General features: G+C 37.8%; 1 pseudogene across 1 annotated transcript in view; it reads left to right on the forward strand.

Annotated features, from left to right (window-relative positions):
• The first annotated feature begins 20,179 nt into the window (after positions 1-20,179).
• The window catches only part of LOC309621528 (serine/arginine-rich splicing factor 3 pseudogene), a 149,763-nt pseudogene continuing 146,443 nt past the window's right edge, over positions 20,180-23,499 (forward strand). The window contains exon 1 of the transcript in view: positions 20,180-20,192. The product of the transcript in view is annotated as a serine/arginine-rich splicing factor 3 pseudogene (transcript). The remainder of the gene's footprint in view (positions 20,193-23,499) is intronic.

Below are 23,499 nucleotides of genomic sequence, written 5' to 3' on the forward strand. Positions count from 1 at the left end.
GTCTACAAACTATAAATGCTGAAGGGGTTTTAGAGAACTGTGTACCTTCTAGCTGCTGGTGGGATGTAAAGTGGTAACAGCACTAACACAAACTGAATGGAGCTCCTTGAAAAGATAAAAATTGAGCTACCATATGATGCGGCAGGTCACCTTTTGGGCCTATAACCTAAGACCACCTGAATCGGAAAGACACAGGCAGGCAAATGAGCACTGCAGCAATATTGAAATAGCCAAGACATGGAAGCAGAAAAAAGGTTCATAAACAGATGAATGGACAAAGAAGAAGTGGTATACGTACCAAATAGAATAGTAGCCTCGGGAAAAAAATGAACAATGCCGTTTTCAGGACTACAGTTGAGCCTAGAAATAATCATATAACGTTAAGTAACTCAAAAGGGTACGACAAATATCCTATGAAAACATTTATACATGTTATCCTAAGATTGCTACCAATGAACATATTTCCACAGAAAAAGACACTCACAGACTTATCAAATAAACTAATGGTTAGCCAAAATGAAAGGTGAGAGGATGGGTAAATTAGGACTATGGGGTTAACATACATATACTAATGTATGTTAAGTGTATAAAAACATATATCAGATAAACTCTATGAATTATATAATCACCAATACCTTTAAAATATACATTTTGTAATCACATACATGGTAACAGGACCCGAAGATGAACAGACATATGTATGAATCATTGAGCAGATTCTGTACAGCCAGGCAATCAAAACACTCCAATCAAATTTACTCTGATAAGAAATAGAAATTAAATTTAAAAAACAAACATAAGTAAGGAGACATAAACTTCTGGGGGCTTGTCCCAGCACATTCCACTCTAATTTACAACCTCGGAACACTACCTCCAGGAAGACTCTGTTGCCGTAGTAACAAGAGTTGAGAACGTAATAATGATGCGGCCTTGTGGCTGTTTCCCACAACAGCAGCTTTAAACCCAGTACTAATAGTTGCTTAATAGTCACAAGGACTGCAGGGCTCTAAATGACACCTGCCCTGAAAAATGCCCTGGGGTAGGGAATAGGCAAGAAAATTCAACACATGAGAAATTTTTCAAGAAGTCAATAAGAGGAGGGAAGTTGTACTCACTCTTTAAAAAAAAGGAAAAGAAAAAAAAAGGACATGCCTAAAGCTCAGTATAAGGAATTATTAGACACATGCAAATTCAAATTCAAAAAGGTTTCAGCTCACACCAGTCATTTCCATCAGCAAAATGTCTATAAACTATAAATGCTGAAGGGGTTTTAGAGAACTGTGTACCTTCTAGCTGCTGGTGGGATGTAAAGTGGTAACAGCACTAACGCAAACTGAATGGAGCTTCTTGAAAAGGTAAAAATTGAGCTACCATATGATGCAGCAGGTCACCCTTTGGGCCTATAACCTAAGACCACCTGAATCGGAAAGACACAGGCAGGCAAATGAGCACTGCAGCAATATTGAAATAGCCAAGACATGGAAGCAGAAAAAAGGTTCATAAACAGATGAATGGACAAAGAAGAAGTAGTATACGTACCAAATAGAATAGTAGCCTGGGGAAAAAAATGAACAACGCCGTTTTCAGGACTACAGTTGAGCCTAGAAATAATCATATAAGGTTAAGTAACTCAAAAGGGTACGACAAATATCCTATGATAATATTTATACATGTTATCCTAAGATTGCTACCAATGAACATATTTCCACAGAAAAAGAGACTCACAGACTTATGAAATAAACTAATGGTTAGCAAAATGAAAGGTGGGAGGATGGGTAAATTAGGACTATGGGGTTAACATACATATACTAGTGTATGTTAAGTGTATAACAACATATAACAGATAAACTGTATGAATTATATAATCACCAATACCTTTAAAATATACATTTTGTAATCACATACATGGTAACAGGACCCGAAGATGTACAGACATATGTATGAATCATTGAGCAGATCCTGTATAGCCAGGTAATCAAAACACTCTAATCAAATTTACGCTGATAAGAAATAGAAATGAAATTTAAAAAACAAACATAAGTAAGGAGACATAAACTTCTGGGGGCTTGTCCCAGCACATTCCACTCTAATTTACAACCTCAGAACACTACCTCCAGGAAGATTCTGTTGCCCTAGTAACAAGAGTTGAGAACGTAATAATGCTGCCGCCTTGTGGCTGTTTCCCACAACAGCAGCTTTAAACCCAGTGCTAATGGTTGCTTAATAGTCACAACGACTGCAGGGGTCTAAATGACACCTGCCCTCAAAAAGTGCCCTTGGGTAGGGAATAGGCAAGAAAATTCAACACATGAGAAATTTTTCAAAAAGTGAATATGAAGAGGGAAGTTGTACTCACACTTTAACAAAAAAAGGAAAAGAAGAAAAAGGATATGCCTAAAGATCAGTATAAGGAATTATTCGCCACATGCGTATCCAACCTCCATAAAGGTTTCAGCTCACAACACTCAAATGGCCATCAGCAAAAAGTCTACAAACTATAAATGCTGAAGGTGTTTTAGAGAAATGTGTACCTTCTATCTGCTGCTGGGATGTAAAGTGGTAACAGCACTAACGCAAACTGAATGGAGCCGCTTGAAAAGGTAGAAATTGAGCTACCATATGATGCGGCAGGGCACCTCTCGGGCTTATAACCTAAGACCACCAGAATCGGAAAGACACAGGCAGTCAAATGTGCACTGCAGCAATACTGAAATAGCCAAGACATGGAAGCAAAAAAAGGTCCATAAACAGATGAATGGACAGAGAAGAAGTGGTATATGGACAGAATGGAATAGTAGCCTCGGGAAAAAAATGAACAATGCCGTTTTCAGGACTACAGTAGAGCCTAGAAATAATAATATAAGGTTAAGTAAGTCAAAAGGGTATGACAAATATCCTATGATATCATTTATACATGTTATCCTAAGATAGCTACCAATGAACATATTTCCACAGAAAAAGACACTCACAGACTTATGAAATAAACTAATGGTTAGCCAAAATGAAAGGTGGGAGGATGGGTAAATTAGGACTATGGGGTTAACATACATATACTAATGTATGTTAAGTGTATAAAAACATATAACAGATAAACTGTATGAATTATATAATCACCAATACCTTTAAAATATACATTTTGTAATCACATACATGGTAAGAGGACCCGAAGATGAACAGACATATGTATGAATCATTGAGCAGATCCTGTACAGCCAGGCAATCAAAACACTCGAATCAAATTTACTCCAATAAGAAATAGAAATTAAATTTAAAAAACAAACATAAATAAGGAGACATAAACTTCTGGGGGCTTGTCCCAGCACATTCCACTCTAATTTACAACCTCGGAACACTACCTCCAGGAAGATTCTGTTGCCCTAGTAACAAGAGATGAGAACGTAATAATGCTGCCGCCTTGTGGCTCTTTCCCACAACAGCAGCTTTAAACCCAGTGCTAATGGTTGCTTAATAGTCACATGGACTGCAGGGCTCTAAATGACACCTGCCCTTAAAAATGCCCTGGGGTAGGGAATAGGCAAGAAAATTGAACACATGAGAAATTTTTCAAGAAGTCAATAAGAGGAGGGAAGTTGTACTCACTCTTTAAAAAAAAGGAAAAGAAAAAAAAGGACATGCCTAAACCTCAGTATAAGGAATTATTAGACACATGCAAATGCAAATTCAAAAAGGTTTCAGCTCACACCAGTCATTTCCATCAGCAAAATATCTACAAACTATAAATGCTGAAGGAGTTTTAGAGAACTGTGTACCTTCTAGATCCTGGTTGGATGTAAAGTGGTAACAGCACTAACGCAAACTGAATTGAGCTGGTGAAAAGGTAAAAATTCAGCTACCATATGATGCGGCAGGTCACCTTTTGGGCCTATAACCTAAGACCACCTGAATCGGAAAGACACAGGCAGGCAAATGAGCACTGCAGCAATATTGAAATAGCCAATACATGGAAGCAGAAAAAAGGTTCATAAACAGATGAATGGACAAAGAAGAAGTGGTATACGTACCAAATAGAATAGTAGCCTCGGGAAAAAAATGAACAATGCCGTTTTCAGGACTACAGTTGAGCCTAGAAATAATCATATAAGGTTAAGTAACTCAAAAGGGTACGACAAATATCCTATGATAACATTTCTACATGTTATCCTAAGATAGCTACCAATGAACATATTTCCACAGAAAAAGACACTCACAGACTTATGAAATAAACTAATGGTTAGACAAAATGAAAGGTGGGAGGATGGGTAAACTAGGACTATGGGGTTAACATACATATACTAATGTATGTTAAGTGTATAAAAACATATAACAGATAAACTGTATGAATTATATAATCACCAATACCTTTAAAATATACATTCTGTAATCACATACATGGTAACAGAATCCGAAGATGAACAGACATATGTAGGAATCATTGAGCAGTTTCTGTACAGCCAGACAATCAAAACACTCTAATCAAATTTACTCAGATAAGAAATAGAAATTAAATTTAAAAAACAAACCTAAGTAAGGAGACATAAACTTTTGGGGGCTTGTCCCAGCACATTCCACTCTAATTTACAACCTCGGAACACTACCTCCAGGAAGATTCTGTTGCCCTAGTAACAAGAGATGAGAACGTAATAATGCTGCCGCCTTGTGGCTCTTTCCCACAACAGCAGCTTTAAACCCAGTGCTAATGGTTGCTTAATAGTCACATGGACTGCAGGGCTCTAAATGACACCTGCCCTGAAAAATGCCCTGGGGTAGGGAATAGGCAATAATATTCAACACATGAGAAATTTTTCAAGAAGTCAATAAGAGGAGGGAAGTTGTACTCACTCTTTAAAAAAAAAGGAAAAGAAAAAAAAGGACATGCCTAAAGCTCAGTAGAATGAATTATTAGACACATGCAAATTCAAATTCAAAAAGGTTTCAGCTCACACCAGTCGTTTCCATCAGCAAAATGTCTACAAACTATAAATGCTGAAGGGGTTTTAGATAACTGTGTACCTTCTAGCTGCTGGTGGGATGTAAAGTGGTAACAGCACTAACACAAACTGAATGGAGCTCCTTGAAAAGATAAAAATTGAGCTACCATATGATGCGGCAGGTCACCTTTTGGGCCTATAACCTAAGACCACCTGAATCGGAAAGACACAGGCAGGCAAATGAGCACTGCAGCAATATTGAAATAGCCAAGACATGGAAGCAGAAAAAAGGTTCATAAACAGATGAATGGACAAAGAAGAAGTGGTATACGTACCAAATAGAATAGTAGCCTCGGGAAAAAAATGAACAATGCCGTTTTCAGGACTACAGTTGAGCCTAGAAATAATCATATAACGTTAAGTAACTCAAAAGGGTACGACAAATATCCTATGAAAACATTTATACATGTTATCCTAAGATTGCTACCAATGAACATATTTCCACAGAAAAAGACACTCACAGACTTATCGAATAAACTAATGGTTAGCCAAAATGAAAGGTGAGAGGATGGGTAAATTAGGACTATGGGGTTAACATACATATACTAATGTATGTTAAGTGTATAAAAACATATAACAGATAAACTGTATGAATTATATAATCACCAATACCTTTAAAATATACATTTTGTAATCACATACATGGTAACAGGACCCGAAGATGAACAGACATATGTATGAATCATTGAGCAGATTCTGTACAGCCAGGCAATCAAAACACTCCAATCAAATTTACTCTGATAAGAAATAGAAATTAAATTTAAAAAACAAACATAAGTAAGGAGACATAAACTTCTGGGGGCTTGTCCCAGCACATTCCACTCTAATTTACAACCTCGGAACACTACCTCCAGGAAGACTCTGTTGCCGTAGTAACAAGAGTTGAGAACGTAATAATGATGCGGCCTTGTGGCTGTTTCCCACAACAGCAGCTTTAAACCCAGTACTAATAGTTGCTTAATAGTCACAAGGACTGCAGGGCTCTAAATGACACCTGCCCTGAAAAATGCCCTGGGGTAGGGAATAGGCAAGAAAATTCAACACATGAGAAATTTTTCAAGAAGTCAATAAGAGGAGGGAAGTTGTACTCACTATTTAAAAAAAAGGAAAAGAAAAAAAAAGGACATGCCTAAAGCTCAGTATAAGGAATTATTAGACACATGCAAATTCAAATTCAAAAAGGTTTCAGCTCACACCAGTCATTTCCATCAGCAAAATGTCTATAAACTATAAATGCTGAAGGGGTTTTAGAGAACTGTGTACCTTCTAGCTGCTGGTGGGATGTAAAGTGGTAACAGCACTAACGCAAACTGAATGGAGCTTCTTGAAAAGGTAAAAATTGAGCTACCATATGATGCAGCAGGTCACCCTTTGGGCCTATAACCTAAGACCACCTGAATCGGAAAGACACAGGCAGGCAAATGAGCACTGCAGCAATATTGAAATAGCCAAGACATGGAAGCAGAAAAAAGGTTCATAAACAGATGAATGGACAAAGAAGAAGTAGTATACGTACCAAATAGAATAGTAGCCTGGGGAAAAAAATGAACAACGCCGTTTTCAGGACTACAGTTGAGCCTAGAAATAATCATATAAGGTTAAGTAACTCAAAAGGGTACGACAAATATCCTATGATAATATTTATACATGTTATCCTAAGATTGCTACCAATGAACATATTTCCACAGAAAAAGAGACTCACAGACTTATGAAATAAACTAATGGTTAGCAAAATGAAAGGTGGGAGGATGGGTAAATTAGGACTATGGGGTTAACATACATATACTAGTGTATGTTAAGTGTATAACAACATATAACAGATAAACTGTATGAATTATATAATCACCAATACCTTTAAAATATACATTTTGTAATCACATACATGGTAACAGGACCCGAAGATGTACAGACATATGTATGAATCATTGAGCAGATCCTGTATAGCCAGGTAATCAAAACACTCTAATCAAATTTACGCTGATAAGAAATAGAAATGAAATTTAAAAAACAAACATAAGTAAGGAGACATAAACTTCTGGGGGCTTGTCCCAGCACATTCCACTCTAATTTACAACCTCAGAACACTACCTCCAGGAAGATTCTGTTGCCCTAGTAACAAGAGTTGAGAACGTAATAATGCTGCCGCCTTGTGGCTGTTTCCCACAACAGCAGCTTTAAACCCAGTGCTAATGGTTGCTTAATAGTCACAACGACTGCAGGGGTCTAAATGACACCTGCCCTCAAAAAGTGCCCTTGGGTAGGGAATAGGCAAGAAAATTCAACACATGAGAAATTTTTCAAAAAGTGAATATGAAGAGGGAAGTTGTACTCACACTTTAACAAAAAAAGGAAAAGAAGAAAAAGGATATGCCTAAAGATCAGTATAAGGAATTATTCGCCACATGCGTATCCAACCTCCATAAAGGTTTCAGCTCACAACACTCAAATGGCCATCAGCAAAAAGTCTACAAACTATAAATGCTGAAGGTGTTTTAGAGAAATGTGTACCTTCTATCTGCTGCTGGGATGTAAAGTGGTAACAGCACTAACGCAAACTGAATGGAGCCGCTTGAAAAGGTAGAAATTGAGCTACCATATGATGCGGCAGGGCACCTCTCGGGCTTATAACCTAAGACCACCAGAATCGGAAAGACACAGGCAGTCAAATGTGCACTGCAGCAATACTGAAATAGCCAAGACATGGAAGCAAAAAAAGGTCCATAAACAGATGAATGGACAGAGAAGAAGTGGTATATGGACAGAATGGAATAGTAGCCTCGGGAAAAAAATGAACAATGCCGTTTTCAGGACTACAGTAGAGCCTAGAAATAATAATATAAGGTTAAGTAAGTCAAAAGGGTATGACAAATATCCTATGATATCATTTATACATGTTATCCTAAGATAGCTACCAATGAACATATTTCCACAGAAAAAGACACTCACAGACTTATGAAATAAACTAATGGTTAGCCAAAATGAAAGGTGGGAGGATGGGTAAATTAGGACTATGGGGTTAACATACATATACTAATGTATGTTAAGTGTATAAAAACATATAACAGATAAACTGTATGAATTATATAATCACCAATACCTTTAAAATATACATTTTGTAATCACATACATGGTAAGAGGACCCGAAGATGAACAGACATATGTATGAATCATTGAGCAGATCCTGTACAGCCAGGCAATCAAAACACTCGAATCAAATTTACTCCAATAAGAAATAGAAATTAAATTTAAAAAACAAACATAAATAAGGAGACATAAACTTCTGGGGGCTTGTCCCAGCACATTCCACTCTAATTTACAACCTCGGAACACTACCTCCAGGAAGATTCTGTTGCCCTAGTAACAAGAGATGAGAACGTAATAATGCTGCCGCCTTGTGGCTCTTTCCCACAACAGCAGCTTTAAACCCAGTGCTAATGGTTGCTTAATAGTCACATGGACTGCAGGGCTCTAAATGACACCTGCCCTGAAAAATGCCCTGGGGTAGGGAATAGGCAAGAAAATTCAACACATGAGAAATTTTTCAAGAAGTCAATAAGAGGAGGGAAGTTGTACTCACTCTTTAAAAAAAAAGGAAAAGAAAAAAAAGGACATGCCTAAAGCTCAGTAGAATGAATTATTAGACACATGCAAATTCAAATTCAAAAAGGTTTCAGCTCACACCAGTCATTTCCATCAGCAAAATATCTACAAACTATAAATGCTGAAGGGGTTTTAGAGAACTGTGTACCTTCTAGATCCTGGTGGGATGTAAAGAGGTAACAGCACTAACGCAAACTGAATTGAGCTGTTGAAAAGGTAGAAATTGAGCTACCATATGATGCGGCAGGTCACCTTTTGGGCCTATAACCTAAGACCACCTGAATCGGAAAGACACAGGCAGGCAAATGAGCACTGCAGCAATATTGAAATAGCCAAGACATGGAAGCAGAAGAAAGGTTCATAAACAGATGAATGGACAAAGAAGAAGTGGTATACGTACCAAATAGAATAGTAGCCTCGGGAAAAAAATGAACAATGCCGTTTTCAGGACTACAGTTGAGCCTAGAAATAATCATATAAGGTTAAGTAACTCAAAACGGTACGACAAATATCCTATGATAACATTTATACATGTTATCCTAAGATAGCTACCAATGAACATATTTCCACAGAAAAAGACACTCACAGACTTATGAAATAAACTAATGGTTAGTCAAAATGAAAGGTGGGAGGATGGGTAAACTAGGACTATGGGGTTAACATACATATACTAATGTATGTTAAGTGTATAAAAACATATAACAGATAAACTGTATGAATTATATAATCACCAGTACCTTTAAAATATACATTTTGTAATCACATACATGGTAACAGGACCCGAGGATGAACAGACATATGTATGAATCATTGAGCAGATTCTGTACAGCCAGGCAATCAAAACACTAAAATCAAATTTACTCCGATAAGAAATAGAAATTAAATTTAAAAAACAAACATAAGTAAGGAGACATAAACTTCTGGAGGCTTGTCCCAGCACATTCCACTCTAATTTACAACCTCGGAACACTACCTCCAGGAAGACTCTGTTGCCATAGTAACAAGAGTTGAGAACGTAATAATGCTGCCGCCTTGTGGCTGTTTCCCACAACAGCAGCTTTAAACCCAGTGCTAATGGTTGCTTAATAGTCAAAACAACTGCAGGGGTCTAAATGACACCTGCCCTCAAAAAATGCCCTGGGGTAGGGAATACGCAAGAAAATTCAACACATGAGAAATTTTTCAAAAAGTGAATATGAAGAGGGAAGTTGTACTCACACTTTAACAAAAAAAGGAAAAGAAGAAAAAGGATATGCCTAAAGATCAGTATAAGGAATTATTCGCCACATGCGTATCCAACCTCCAAAAAGGTTTCAGCTCACACCAGTCAAATGGCCATCAGCAAAAAGTCTACAAACTATAAATGCTGAAGGGGTTTTAGAGAAATGTATACCTTCTATCTGCTGCTGGGATGTAAAGTGGTAACAGCACTAACGCAAACTGAATGGAGCTGCTTGAAAAGGTAAAAATTGAGCTACCATATGATGCGGCAGGGCACCTCTTCGGCTTATAACCTAAGACTACCAGAATCGGAAAGACACAGGCAGTCAAATGTGCACTGCAGCAATATGGAAATAGCAAAGACATGGAAGCAAAAAAAATGTCCATAAACAGATGAATGGACAGAGAAGAAGTGGTATATGGACAGAATGCAATAGTAGCCTCGGGGAAAAAATGAACAATGCCGTTTTAAGGACTACAGTTGAGCCTAGAAATAATCATATAAGGTTAAGTAAGTCAAAAGGGTATGACAAATATCCTATGATATCATTTATACATGTTATCCTAAGATTGCTACCAATGAACATATTTCCACAGAAAAAGACACTCACAGACTTATGAAACAAACTAATTGTTAGCCAAAATGAAAGGTGGGAGGATGGGTAAATTAGGACTATGGGGTTAACATACATATACTAATGTATGTTAAGTGTATAAAAACATATAACAGATAAACTGTATGAATTATATAATCACCAATACCTTTAAAATATACATTCTGTAATAACATACATGGTAACAGAATCCGAAGATGAACAGACATATGTAGGAATCATTGAGCAGTTTCTGTACAGCCAGACAATCAAAACACTCTAATCAAATTTACTCAGATAAGAAATAGAAATTTAATTTAAAAAACAAACCTAAGTAAGGAGACATAAACTTCTGGGGGCTTCTCCCAGCACATTCCACGCTAATTTACAACCTCGGAACACTACCTCCAGGAAGATTCTGTTGCCCTAGTAACAAGAGATGAGAACGTAATAATGCTGCCGCCTTCTGGCTCTTTCCCACAACAGCAGCTTTAAACCCAGTGCTAATGGTTGCTTAATAGTCACAAGGACTGCAGGGGTCTAAATGACACCTGCCCTCAAAAAATGCCCTGGGGTAGGGAATAGGTAAGAAAATTCAACACATGAGAAATGTTTCAAGAAGTCAATAAGAGGAGGGAAGTTGTACTCACTCTTTAAAAAAAAAGGAAAAGAAAAAAAAGGACATGCCTAAAGCTCAGTATAAGGACTTATTAGCCACATGCAAATTCAAATTCAAAAAGGTTTCAGCTCACACCAGTCATTTCCATCAGCAAAAAGTCTACAAACTATAAATGCTGAAGGGGTTTTAGAGAACTGTGTACCTTCTAGCTGCTGGTGGGATGTAAAGTGGTAACAGCACTAACGCAAACTGAATGGAGCTGCTTGAAAAGGTAAAAATTGAGCTACCATATGATGCGTCAGGGCACATTTTGGGCCTATAACCTAAGACCACCAGAATAGGAAAGACAGAGGCAGTCAAATGTGCACTGTAGCAATACTGAAATAGCCAAGACATGGAAGCAAAAAAAGGTCTATAAACAGATGAATGTACAAAGAAGAATTGGTATATGGACAGAATGGAATAGTAGAACTGGGAAAAAAATGAACAATGCCGTTTTCAGGACTACAGTTGAGCCTATAAATAATCATATAAGGTTAAGTAAGTCAAAAGGGTATGACAAATATCCTATGATATCATTTATACATGTTATCCTAAGATTGCTACCAATGAACATATTTCCACAGAAAAAGACACTCACAGACTTATCAAATAAACTAATGGTTAGCCAAAATGACACGTGGGAGGATGGGTAACTTAGGACTATGGGGTTAACATACATATACTAATGTATGTTACATGTATATAAACATATAACATATAAACTGTATGAATTATATAATCACCAATACCTTTAAAATATACATTTTGTAATCACATACATGCTAACAGGATCCGAAGATGAACAGACATACGTATGAATCATTGGGCAGATTCTGTACAGACAGGCAATCAAAACACTCTAATCAAATTTCCTCCGATAAGAAATAGAAATTAAATTTAAAAAAGAAACATAAGTAAGGCGACATAAACTTCTGGGGGCTTGTCCCAGCACATTCCACTCTAATTTACAACCTTGGAACACTACCTCCAGGAAGACTCTGTTGCCGTAGTAACAAGAGTTGAGAACGTAATAATGCTGCCGCCTTCTGGCTGTTTCCCACAACAGCATCTTTAAACCCAGTGCTAATGGTTGCTTAATAGTCACAAGGACTGCAGGGGTCTAAATGACACCTGCCCTCAAAAAATGCCCTGGGGTAGGGAATAGGTAAGAAAATTCAACACATGAGAAATGTTTCAAGAAGTCAATAAGAGGAGGGAAGTTGTACTCACTCTTTAAAAAAAAAGGAAAAGAAAAAAAAGGACATGCCTAAAGCTCAGTATAAGGACTTATTAGCCACATGCAAATTCAAATTCAAAAAGGTTTCAGCTCACACCAGTCATTTCCATCAGCAAAAAGTCTACAAACTATAAATGCTGAAGGGGTTTTAGAGAACTGTGTACCTTCTAGCTGCTGGTGGGATGTAAAGTGGTAACAGCACTAACGCAAACTGAATGGAGCTGCTTGAAAAGGTAAAAATTGAGCTACCATATGATGCGTCAGGGCACATTTTGGGCCTATAACCTAAGACCACCAGAATAGGAAAGACAGAGGCAGTCAAATGTGCACTGTAGCAATACTGAAATAGCCAAGACATGGAAGCAAAAAAAGGTCTATAAACAGATGAATGTACAAAGAAGAATTGGTATATGGACAGAATGGAATAGTAGAACTGGGAAAAAAATGAACAATGCCGTTTTCAGGACTACAGTTGAGCCTATAAATAATCATATAAGGTTAAGTAAGTCAAAAGGGTATGACAAATATCCTATGATATCATTTATACATGTTATCCTAAGATTGCTACCAATGAACATATTTCCACAGAAAAAGACACTCACAGACTTATCAAATAAACTAATGGTTAGCCAAAATGACACGTGGGAGGATGGGTAAATTAGGACTATGGGATTAACATAAATATACTAATGTATGTTACATGTATATAAACATATAACAGATAAACTATATGAATTATATAATCACCAATACCTTTAAAATATACATTCTGTATTCACATACATGGTAACAGAATCCGAAGATGAACAGACATATGTAGGAATCATTGAGCAGATTCTGTACAGACAGGCAATCAAAACACTCTAATCAAATTTCCTCCGATAAGAAATAGAAATTAAATTTAAAAAAGAAACATAAGTAAGGCGACATAAACTTCTGGGGGCTTGTCCCAGCACATTCCACTCTAATTTACAACCTTGGAACACTACCTCCAGGAAGACTCTGTTGCCGTAGTAACAAGAGTTGAGAACGTAATAATGCTGCCGCCTTCTGGCTGTTTCCCACAACAGCAGCTTTAAACCCAGTGCTAATGGTTGCTTAATAGTCACAAGGACTGCAGGGGTCTAAATGACACCTGCCCTCAAAAAATGCCCTGGGGTAGGGAATAGGCAAGAAAATTCAACACATAAGAAATTTTTCAAGAAGTCAATAAGAGGAGGGAAGTTGTACTCACTCTTTAAAAAAAAAGGAAAAGAAAAAAAAGGACATGCCTAAAGCTCAGTATAAGGACTTATTAGCCACATGCAAATTCAAATTCAAAAAGGTTTCAGCTCACACCAGTCATTTCCATCAGCAAAAAGTCTACAAACTATAAATGCTGAAGGGGTTTTAGAGAACTGTGTACCTTCTAGCTGCTGGTGGGATGTAAAGTGGTAACAGCACTAACGCAAACTGAATGGAGCTGCTTGAAAAGGTAAAAATTGAGCTACCATATGATGCGTCAGGGCACCTTTTGGGCCTATAACCTAAGACCACCAGAATAGGAAAGACAGAGGCAGTCAAATGTGCACTGTAGCAATACTGAAATAGCCAAGACATGGAAGCAAAAAAAGGTCTATAAACAGATGAATGTACAAAGAAGAATTGGTATATGGACAGAATGGAATAGTAGAACTGGGAAAAAAATGAACAATGCCGTTTTCAGGACTACAGTTGAGCCTATAAATAATCATATAAGGTTAAGTAAGTCAAAAGGGTATGACAAATATCCTATGATATCATTTATACATGTTATCCTAAGATTGCTACCAATGAACATATTTCCACAGAAAAAGACACTCACAGACTTATCAAATAAACTAATGGTTAGCCAAAATGACACGTGGGAGGATGGGTAACTTAGGACTATGGGGTTAACATACATATACTAATGTATGTTACATGTATATAAACATATAACATATAAACTGTATGAATTATATAATCACCAATACCTTTAAAATATACATTTTGTAATCACATACATGCTAACAGGATCCGAAGATGAACAGACATACGTATGAATCATTGGGCAGATTCTGTACAGACAGGCAATCAAAACACTCTAATCAAATTTCCTCCGATAAGAAATAGAAATTAAATTTAAAAAAGAAACATAAGTAAGGCGACATAAACTTCTGGGGGCTTGTCCCAGCACATTCCACTCTAATTTACAACCTTGGAACACTACCTCCAGGAAGACTCTGTTGCCGTAGTAACAAGAGTTGAGAACGTAATAATGCTGCCGCCTTTGGCAGTTTCCCACAACAGCAGCTTTACACCCAGTGCTAATGGTTGCTTAATAGTCACAAGGACTGCAGGGGTCTAAATGACACCTGCCCTCAAAAAATGCCCTGGGGTAGGGAATAGGCAAGAAAATTCAACACATGAGAAATTTTTCAAGAAGTCAATATGAAGAGGGAAGTTGTACTCACTCTTTAACAAAAAAAGGAAAAGAAGAAAAAGGATATGCCTAAAGATCAGTATAAGGAATTATTAGCCACATGCGTATCCAACCTTCAAAAAGGATTCAGCTCACACCAGTCAAATGGCCATCAGCAAAAATCTACAAACTATAAATGCTGAAGGGGTTTTAGAGATCTTTGTACCTTCTAGCTGCTGGTGGGATGTAAAGTGGTAACAGCACTAACGAAAACTGAATGGAGCTGTTTGAAAAGGTAAAAATTGAGCTACCATATGATGCGGCAGGGCACCTTTTGGGCCTATAACCTAAGACCACCAGAATCGGAAAGACAGAGGCAGTCAAACGTGCACTGCAGCAATACTGAAATAGCCAAGACATGGAAGCAAAAAAAGGTCAATAAACAGGTGAATGGACAAAGAATAAGTGATATATGGTCAGAATGCAATATCAGTCACGAAAAAAATAAAAGGATCGTATATGCAGCACTACAGATGAGCCTAGAGATAATCACACAACCTTAAGTAAGTCAGAATGCAAAAGACGAATGTCCTATGATATCACTTATGTTATCTGAAAATTCATAAAAATGAACATATTTCCATAGAGAAAGACAATCTCAGATTGATAAGACAAACTTATGGTTAATCCAAAGAAAAGGTGTGAGGAATGGATAAATTAGGATATTGGGGTTAACACACATATACTAATACTTATAAAATATATAATCCCAAAGACCTATGGAATACCAAGAGTGGTCTACTCAACACTCTGTAATAACCTACATGGAAACAGACCCGAAGATCAATAGATGTATGTATATGTGTAAATGAACAAGATTCTGTACACCTTGAACAAAAGGCCTTTTTTCAATCAAATTTGCTCTGATCAAAACTACAACTTAAAGTCACAAACAAGAATTAAGGAAGCTAAAATTTATGGGGTTTTGTCCTGGCACATTCCACTCTAATCTGCAACCTAAAAGCACAACTTGCAGCAAGGTTCTGTTTCCCTAGCAAGCAGAGTTGGCAACGTAGAAATGCTGCCACCCTAAGGCCGTTTCCTCAAACAGCAGCTTTAAATCTACTGCTAATAGTCACTAATATTCACAAGGACTGCAGGGCTATAAATGACTCATGCCCTCAAAAAATGTCCTGGGGTAGGGAATGGCCAAAAAAATCCAAACGCGGCAAATTTTTCAAGAAGGCAATATGAAGTTGTAAGTTTAGCTCAATCTTAAAAAAAATGAAAAGGACATTGATAAACAAAACATCAGGAATTATTAGACTCATTGAAATCCAATCTACACAAAGGTATCACCTCACACCAGTCAGAATGACCATCAGCAAAAAGTCAACAAACAATAGATGTTGAAGAAGTTGTGGAGAATAGCGTAACCTCTCGGTCTAAGTGGGATGTAAAGGGGTAACAGTCAATAATAGGAACAGAATGGCAGTGCGTTTAAAGGTAAAAATTGAGTCACCATATGATCTGGAAGGCCCACTATTGGGCCTGTAACCTGTGAAAGCCAGAACCAAAAAACACGGGATGGAAAATCGTGTATTGCAGCAGTATTTACAATAACCAAGACATGGAAGCCACAAAAATGTCCATCATCAGATGAATGGATGAAAAAGTGGTCCATGTACACAATGCAATATTAGACACAGAAAATAATGAAACAGTGCCGTTTGCAGCACCATAGATGAGGCTACAGATAATCACACAACTTGAAGTAAGTCAGAAAGTGAGAGACACATATCCTATGATATCACGTATAGGTGTTATCTAAAAATTGATAGGAATGAACCTATTTCCACAGAGAAGGACACTCACGTGTTCAGAAAACAAGCTTGTGGTTAACCAAATGGAAAGGTGTGAGGAACGTATAACGGAGGGTATTGGGTTCAACAGACATATGCTAATATTTATAAAATATATAATCATCAAAGACATACCGAATACCAAGAGAGGTCTACACAACATTCTGTAATAACCTATATGGCAACGGGATCCAAACATGAAAAGATATATGTATCAATGAAAGAGACTCTGTACACCTAGAGCAAACACAATATTGCAATCAAATTTGCTCTGAGAAAAATGAAAATTTAACTAAGAATACCAACAACAAATAAGTAGACATAGTTTTGGGGGGTTTGTCCTGGCACATTCCACTCTACTTTACAACCTACAAACAGGACTTCCAGGAAGGCTATGTTGCCCTAGTAACCAGAGTTGGGAATATAGAAATGCTGCCTCCTTGTGGCCGTTTCCTGCAACAGCAGCTTTAAATCCAGAGCTAATGGTCATGTAATATTCACAATTACTACAGGGCTGTAAATGACACCTGCCCTCAAAAAATGTCCTGGTGCAGGTAACGGCCACAGGAATTCAGAACATGGCACATTTTTCAAGGAAACAATTTGAAGAGGTAAGTTTCTGTGTTTCACTTAAAAGAAAAAAAAAGGAAAACGGACGTAGATAAAAGCTCAATATCGGGAATTATTAGATGCATGCAAATTGAAACTACAAAAAGGTATCACCACGCAACACTCAAAATGCCATCAGTAAAAAGTCTACAAACAATAAATCCTGAAGGGGCTTTAGAGATCCGTGTACCCTCTAGTTGCTGGTGGATGTAAACTGGTAACAGCCAGTAGTGAGAACAGAATGGAGGTGCGTTGAAAGGTAAAAATTGAACTACCATATGATCTAGTAGGCCCACTGCTGGGCCTAACCCCTGAGAAGACCAGAATCCCAAAGACACAGGCTGGCAATCCTGCACTGCATCAATATTTAGCATAGCCAAGACTTGGAAGTAACCAAAATGCCCATCAACAGGTGAATGTAAAAAGAAGAAGTGGTCCATGGACACGGTGGAATATTCGCCATGGAAAAGAATGAAACACTGCTCTTTGCAGGACCTTAGATGAGCCTAGAGATAATCACAGAATATGAGGTAAGTCGGAAAGCAGACGACAAATATCCTGTGATATCACTTCTAGGTGTTACCTAACAACTGACACATATGAACATACTTCCACAGAGAAAGACTCTCACAGACTTAGAAAACAAACCACGGTTATCTCAAAGGAAAGGTGGGAGGAATGGATACATTAAGATTACGGTTACCATACGTATACAAATACATATTAAACACATGTGTCAAAAAGAACGACCATATAACAAGGGAGGTCTACTGAACGCTCTGTAATAATTTACATGGGGGCTTGCCTGGTGGCACCGTGGTTAAGAATCCGCCTGCCAATACAGGGGACACTGGTTCGGGAACATCCCACATGCTGCAGAAGCAGGAAATGCAAATCAGCACTACTAAGAAGTCTCACTTCTCAGCAGTCAAAAGGGCCATCCTAAAAAAGTGTAAAAACCAGAAATGCAGGACAGGCCAGGGAGAAATGGGAACCTTGTTATGCTGATGGGCGGGATGTAAATTCCCAATGGCCACTCTGGAGAAGTGTATGGTGTTTCCCAAAACATCTACAAAACACAGCTAGAGAGCATAGGACACTTCCACTCATGGGCATATAAATTGGGAAAACTTCAAATCAACAAGACACAGGCACCCCAAAGTTTAGGGCTGCTCTTTTTACAAGAATCTCCACTTCACTACAACTTAAATATCCCAGGAAAGAGAAAAATGGATAAAGAAGCTGTGGTACTTATGTACAATGGAATATCACTCAGCCATGAAATCAATGTCATAAGGCTAGTAGCAGCATGATGAGTGGATTTAGGTACGAGGATTCTAAGTGAAATAAGTCACACAGAAAAAGACACTTATCATAAGATATCACTTATAGAGGGAATGTAAAAATCGCTTCACATGAACTGAATTACAAAACAGAACAGAGTCACACATTTAGAAAACACACTATGGCTGCTTAACGGGAAAGGTGAGGTGGGGTGATGCATAAAACAAGGGTTTGAAATTAGCACAGATACCATTCCATAAACTAAATATGTAATAGACAAGACCTACTTCTTGCTCGGTGAACTGGACTCAACACCCCCTATTTACCGCCCAAGAATATATCTGACTAGTAAGAATCTTAAAACCTATATATTGATATCTCCCTGTAAGTGAATCAAGTGGGCGTAAAGCAGCATAAACACAGCAGTGAAAATCAGCTAAACCCTTCTATAAAGATAAGTTACAAAAAAAAAACAAAGATAGTGAAAGAGAGAGAAATTCTTACGAAATTCGTTCAGGGGCTGTGATGCAACCTGGACTGACCATATCTAGACCCACAGCTGGATGTGACATAAGGGTGGACACTCTAGGGGCTGAGAGGATTGGTGAGGTTGGGGGAGCAAATGCAGACCCTTTAAAGTAATACTGCGTGGTACCCATTGCATGGGTCCCAAATCTCCAGGTTCAAGGGAATCTTCCTACAGTGAAAACATGCATGGGAAACCCAGAGGATGGTACACCGTGTGATCGCGAAAGGTTTCTAAAACGCACCTCATTTCTCATCTCCTGGTGCTCGGGTTCGCCATTCCAGCCGCTTTCCTAACAATCTCCCCACTTGGAGAAGCAGCACCTTTAACCTCCTCTTTCGTACAGTTTGCAATTTGTCCTGAGGATGAACGGGAAGAGGGGGAACCAATGAGAGACTAGCTCTAGGTGTTCGGACCGGCACAGGTCAATCTAATTTGCCATCAGGAAGAAGAATTAACCACAGGCTCAGCCTGACCCCGGAACCGGAATAGGGCCTGAAGCAATCCTGCGCTTTTGTGGCCAGCTCCCAAAAAAGCGAGTTGAAAAATGGAGCTCAGGGGCACTGCAATTCACAAACCTGCAGAGTTATAAATGATAACTATCGTCCAAAAATATATTGAGGGAAGGCAACGAAGAGGATTTGAAAGTAAGGCAGAACTGCAGGAAACAGATTTCAGGAGGTAGATTCGACTCGCCTTTAAAGCACATGAAATGCGGCAAAACGTCGACAATGAGGCCCTTGGCCAAAAAGGGCGTATGCGTTTTTTCCTGAATTCAGGAAAAAACGCATACGCCCTTTTTGGCCAACCAAGCAAGCGGGAAATCCAAATCAGCACTACAAAAATGTCTCACTTCCCATCGGTCAAAAGGGCCATCCTGAAAAAGTGTAAAAGCCAGAAATGCAGGACAGGCCAGAGAGAAAAGGGAGCCTTGTTACGCTGATGGGCGGGATGTAAATTGCCAACGGCCACTCTGGAGAAGTGTATGGTGTTTCCCAAAACATCTGAAAAACACAGCTAGAGAGCATAGGGCACTTCCACTCATGGGCGTATAAATTGGGAAAACTAAAAATGAACAAAACAGAGGCACCCCAAAGTTTAGGGCTGCTCTGTTTACAAGAGCCTCGACTGGCATACAATGTAAATGACCTTGGAAGGAAAAAATGGATTAAGGAGATGCGGTACTTAGGTAAAATGGAATATTTCTCAGCCATGACATGAATGAAAGAAGGCCAGTTGCAGCAACTCGGGTGGACTTAGGTACGATCATTCTAAGTGATATAAGTCAGACAGTAAAAGAGACTTATCATAAGATATCACTTATAGGTGAAATCTAAAAATGGCTACACATGAACTAAATGACAAAACAGAAACAGCGTCACACATTTAGAAAACACACTTATGGCTGCTAAAGGGGAAAGCTGGGGTGGTGTGAGGCATAAACCAGGAGGTTGAAATTAGCATAGATACCGTTCCATAGCCCAAATAGGTAATTGACAAGACCTACTCTATAGCTCAAAGCACTTTAGTGAGCACACTTTCGTCACCAGAATAGAATATAGAAGACTGGTAAGAATCTGAAAAGGAATTGATTGATGTCTCTCTGTAAGTGAATCAAGTGGATGTACAGAAGGAAGAAACACAGCATTGAAAATCAGCTATACCCCATTATAAAACTAAATTAGAAAAGAAAAAAGAGATACAAAGACAGTGAGAGGGAGAGAAATTCTTACAAAATTCATTCAGGGGCTGTGATGCAACCTGGATTGACCACATCTAGACCCACAGAAGAAACCTCCAGAACAAAGGTTCAAGGATAGTGTCTCCAGCGTGTTAGAAAGCTTGCAAGAAAGGCAGTGTGGCTGGAGCACAGTGAGCAAAGGAGAGAACAGTGAATGGAGAAGTGACTTCTTCACTTGTTTCCTTCTAGAGTTTAACAATAAGTTATTTGATCAGACTTTTCTTTTAAAAAAATCACTTCCTTGAATAACAATAGCCAAATAAATATAGGAATTGTTTTGATATTTCTTATTCTTCATAACAATGCTAATGGTGAATTGCATTTATATTATTAAATATATTATTCTATGATAAATGGACCTCATTGGGACTTATAAAAGGTCAATGGACAGGACCCAATTTATATATTCTGCCTTAAGTGAGAGAGTCACTTCAGTTTTAAGGACACATACAGACTGAAAGTGAAGGGATGCAAAAAGGCATTCCATGCAAACGGAAACCAAAAGAAAGCTGAGGTAATATATAATACAAGATAGACTTTAAGACAAAGATTGTAATAAGAGACAAAGAAGGTCATTATATAATTATAAAGCAGTCAATCCAACAAGAGAATGTAACATTTGTAAATATTTATGCACCCCAAAAAGGAGCACCTAAATATATAATATTAATGACACAAAAGGGAAAAAAAGACAGCAATAACAGTAATAGTAAGGGACTTCAACACCCCACTGTCGTCAATGGATAGATATAGAATATCAAACAGAAAATCAACAAGGAAACATTAGACTTAAATAATATGTTAGACCAGATGGACTTAACATACGTTTACACAACATTCCATTCAAAAGCAATAGAATACACATACTTCTCATTTACACATGGAACATTCTCCAGTATAGATCATGTATTAGACCACAAAACATATCTTAAATCTAAGACGATTGAAATCATATCAAGTATCTTTTCCAACAACAGTGGTGTGAAACTAGAAATCAATTACAAGAAGAAAACTGGAAAATTCACAAATATGTGGAGATTAAATAGCATGCCACTGAACAACCAGTGGGTTGAAAAGAAATAAAAAAAATCTTGAGACAAATGAAAATGGAAATGCAATATACCAAAACTTATTGGATACAGTAGTAGCAGTTTTAAGAGGGAAATTCATAAGGATAAACCCCTACATGAAGAAAAAAGAAAATATTAAACAACCTAACTTTGTATCTCAAGGAACTAGAAAAAGGAGAAACTAAGACAAAAGTTGGTACAAGGAAGAAAGTAACGAAGGTCAGAGTAGAAATAAATGAAATCGAGACTAAAGAGACAACAGAAAAGATCAGTGAAACTGAGAGCTGGTTCTTTGATAAGATAAACAAAATAGATCATTAGCCAGACTCATTAAGAACAGAAGAGAGAAGACTCAAATAAATAAAATCAGAAATGAAAGAGGAGATGTTACAATTGATACCTCAGAAATACAAAGGATCATAAGAGACTACTATGAAAATTATATGCTAACAAATTGGACTATCTACAAGAAATGGATAAATTTCTAGAAACATAGAACGTACCAAGACTGAATCATGAATTAACAGAAAATCTGAACAGACCAATTATTAGTAAGGAGATTGAATCAATAATCAAACCTGGGCTTCCCTGGTGGCGCAGTGGTTGAGAATCTGCCTGCCAATGCAGGGGACACAGGCTCGAGCCCTGGTCTGGGAAGATCCCACATGCCGTGGAGCAACTAAGCCCGTGAGCCACAACTACTGAGCCTGCGTGTCTGGAGCCTGTGCCCCGCAACAAGAGAAGCCGCGACAGTGAAAGGCCCGCGCACCACGATGAAGAGTGGCCCCTGCTTGCCACAACTGGAGAAAGCCCTCGCACAGAAACGAAGACCCAATACAGCCAAAATTAAAAAAATAAATAAATTAAAACAAAAAAACCCAAAACCCAAAAAACATGTAGGGAAAAAACCAAGTCAGCCACAACATTAAAAAAAATAATAATCAAACCTACCAACAAACAGAAGTCCTCACCCAGGTGGCTTCAGTGGTGAATTCTACCAAACATTTAAAGAAAAATTAATACCAATCTTTCTCAAACTCTTCTAATAAAGAGAACAGGAGGCAACACTTCCAGACTCATTCTATGATACCATCATTACCCTAATACCAAAACCAGACAAGGACACTACAAGGAAAGAAATTTACAGGCCAATATCCCTGATGAAGATGGATGCAAAAATTCTGAACAAAATATTAGCAAACTAAGTCAACAATACATTAAAAAAGACCATACACCATGATCAAGTGGGATTTATTCCAGGGATTCAAGGATGGTTCACTATCTGCAAATCAATGTTATAAACCACATTAACAAAATGAAGGATAAGAATCATACGATCATTTTAATAGATGCAGAAAAAGTATTTGACAAAATTCAACATTTATTTATGAAAAAACTCAAAAAGGTGGGTATAGAGGGAACATGCGTTAACGTAATAAAGGCCATATGTGACAAGCCTGCAGCTAATATCATATTCAACAGCGAAAAACATAAAGTTTTTTCTCTAAGATCAGGAATAAGACAAGGATGCCCACTCTTGTCACATTTATTCAGTATAGGCTTGGAAGGAAGGAAAGAAGAAGTAAAACTGGTTCTATTTGCAGATGACATGACATTATATATAGAAAACCTTAAAGATTCCACCAAAAAAAGTTAGAACTAATCAATGAATTCAGTAAGTTGCA

Source organism: Balaenoptera borealis, assembly GCF_965194805.1.
Source record: "Balaenoptera borealis genome assembly, contig: HAP1_SCAFFOLD_583, whole genome shotgun sequence".
Lineage (NCBI taxonomy): Eukaryota > Metazoa > Chordata > Mammalia > Artiodactyla > Balaenopteridae > Balaenoptera > Balaenoptera borealis.